Consider the following 2,822-nt stretch of genomic DNA (forward strand, 5'->3'; position numbering starts at 1 on the left):
GAAGCTGGTGTTTTTGGGTGGTGAAAGAAGAAGAGTAAATTAATACTATAACCTTTTTGGCCAAACTTTCTTTTGTCTAAAAATACTTTTTTCCAAAAGTTAATATGTTTTTCTTCCCAAGAGCATTTTTTTAAAAAGTACTGTTGAGAAATATACACTTAGAATCACTTTTTAAAAGTTTGGTTAAACATTAATTGCTGCTCCAAAGTATTTTCAAATTGGTTAGCCTATTAAACTTTCTCACCAACAATACTTTTTTTTGAAAAGTTTTCTGAAAAGTATTTTTGGAAAAATATTTTCAAAATAAGTTAATTTAGAAGTTTCACCAACATGCTATAAAACAGACCGAGTTTTTTGGTTAGAGAAGCAACGTTTGGTTCCGTTTTGAAAATAATTGTGACAAGTTCTAAAAAGGAAAATTTCTGTTTCCTTGTGTAAAAACGGAAAAGTCACTCTTTTTGCAGTAGGAATCGTAGTTAAAAAACAAAAGTAGTCAGTATAAATAGTTCATATAGCAGGGCTCGTCCAAGTATTACGAATTTCTTAAGGTTTGTGTAAAGATGATGAGAATGCCTTCAGTCTCGTCAATATTCCAGGCCTATGCCTCATTGTCTGCTACTATTACACTTTTTCAGACAATTCTGAATCAAGTTATTCCTCTTCAAATCCAGAACTACATAGTCTCCAAAATCCTTAGTTATTTTCGTCCTCATTCATCAAACATAACTCTTGCTATTGAAGAAAAAGAAGGCGTGGTTACTAACGAAGTCTATGCCACTGCTGAAATCTACTTGTCAGCCAAAACCAGCCCCCAATTTCAACGTTTCAACGTTAGCAAAAGGCCTAAAGACCCGAAAGTGAACGTCAAATTCGCCAATTGTGGGAAAACCTTTGAAGGAATTGAATTGGTTTGGAGGTTTGTTCACGATACTGAGAAAAAGACCATGACAAAAGATGAATATGATACTGGTATATTTCCTAACGAGAAACATTACTTTGAGCTAAGCTTTAATAAGCAGTACAAGAACAAAATCATGAACTGTTACATCCCTTTTGTACTCAACAAAGCCAAAGATATGTCTCATGAGAAAAAAGTTGTTAAGTTGCATTCTCTAGCCAATATTCTTACTTATAATTTCAAACCTTGGGATTCAGTTAATCTTGAGCATCCTTCAACTTTTGATACACTAGCATTAGAACCAGCACTAAAGAAATCCATAATTGAGGATCTTGATAGGTTTTTAAAGAGGAAAGATTTGTTGAAGTTTGGCAAATTCTTTGTCCCACATTGGTGGGCTCTTGAGTTTGGGGGATTTTCCCCCTATAAAAGAAGGCCTAATGTTTAGGATTTAAGCACACCTCTCATTTGCCTTTTCATCTGTTTAAGGCATTTGTATCTTCTCTCTTTAGTATTATTTCACTTGTATTTTTGGAGTGGAATAAAATATTGGTTGTGTCCGAGGAGTAGGCAAAATTAGCCGAACCTCGTAAATTCTGGTATTCCCTTTATTGTTGTTTTATTGTCTTATTTATTATTTGATGGCTGTCATAATTTTTGGTATAGTAGTTGTGACTTATTCACACTATATACATTTGGCTTCCGCAACAAGATTTTTATAGGAGAGTAGGAAAAGAGGATATTTATTGTATGGACCGCCAGGGACAGGGAAATCAAGTTTGATTGCAGCAATTGCTAATTATCTAAAGTTTGACGTTTATGATTTAGAGTTTTCTAATATAACGAGCGACGCAGATTTGAGAAGGTTGTTGATGAGCACCAAAAATAGGTCTATATATACTTGTCATTGAAGACATTGATTGTAGCATTGATTTGCCAGATAGAACTAAAAATCGCGCAGTATATGGTCATTCTCGTTCACGAGATCAAGATAGGATGCCACTTGGTGGATTGCTGAATTTTATAAACGGGCTATGGTCGAGTATTGGAGATGAGAGGGTTATTATATTTACGACGAATCATAAGGAGAAGCTTGATCCAGCTCTGTTGCGACCTGGACGAATGGACAAGCATATTCACATGTCTTACCTGACAATTGAAAGTTTTAAGGTGTTGGCAACTAATTATTTGGAAATTTATGATTTGAATAATTATGATTGTTTTCAAGAAATACAAGAGTTGATTGAAAGTGTTCAAGTTACCACTGCTGAGGTTGGTGAGGAACTTACGAAGAGTGAAGATGCTGATGTTTGTCTTTCAGGTCTTGTCAATTTTCTCAAGAGTAAAAGAATCAATAATACTGAAGAGGAGACAACTGATGATGCTACAACAAAGGAGTAAATCTTTGAGTATAACATAATTCAATTGACCAAACGTTATTGTGTCTCGATATTTTTTTTGTTTGCTTTATTTATTATTGCTCAAGGTTTGTTTTGTTAATTAACTTCCGCAAATCATAAAAGATTTTGACCTTTAAAGTAAAAAAGATTACGATGAAATTGCATTTTAAATATTCACTATGTCCCAATTTATATGGCACATTTTGTTTATTGAAAGTCAATTTGACTAATCTTTGAAGCCAAATTGAATTAGATCAATTTAATATTTTAAAGTTAAAATTAAATATTCAAAAACTATACAAAAAATATTATAATTTGCAATTCTTCTCATGTCAATATGATGAAAAAATGGCTTTTAAAATATTAGTCAAATTTCATATAATTTGAATCTAGGGAACCAAAAAGTGCTACATAAATGGGACGGAGGGATTACCAATTACCACACGAGTATACATGTAATCCAACCTCCCAATCCATATTGATGAAATTTTGATAGTTAGGACGAGAGAATCAAAATTTCGATA

At 33.0% G+C, this 2,822-nt stretch overlaps 1 pseudogene; it reads left to right on the plus strand.

The window, feature by feature from the left end:
- Positions 1–560: 560 nt before the first annotated feature.
- LOC107790247 (AAA-ATPase At5g17760-like) lies at positions 561–2,299 on the plus strand (annotated as a pseudogene).
- The last annotated feature ends 523 nt before the right edge of the window (positions 2,300–2,822 follow it).

This window comes from Nicotiana tabacum, chromosome 7 (assembly GCF_000715075.1).
Source record: "Nicotiana tabacum cultivar K326 chromosome 7, ASM71507v2, whole genome shotgun sequence".
NCBI lineage: Eukaryota > Viridiplantae > Streptophyta > Magnoliopsida > Solanales > Solanaceae > Nicotiana > Nicotiana tabacum.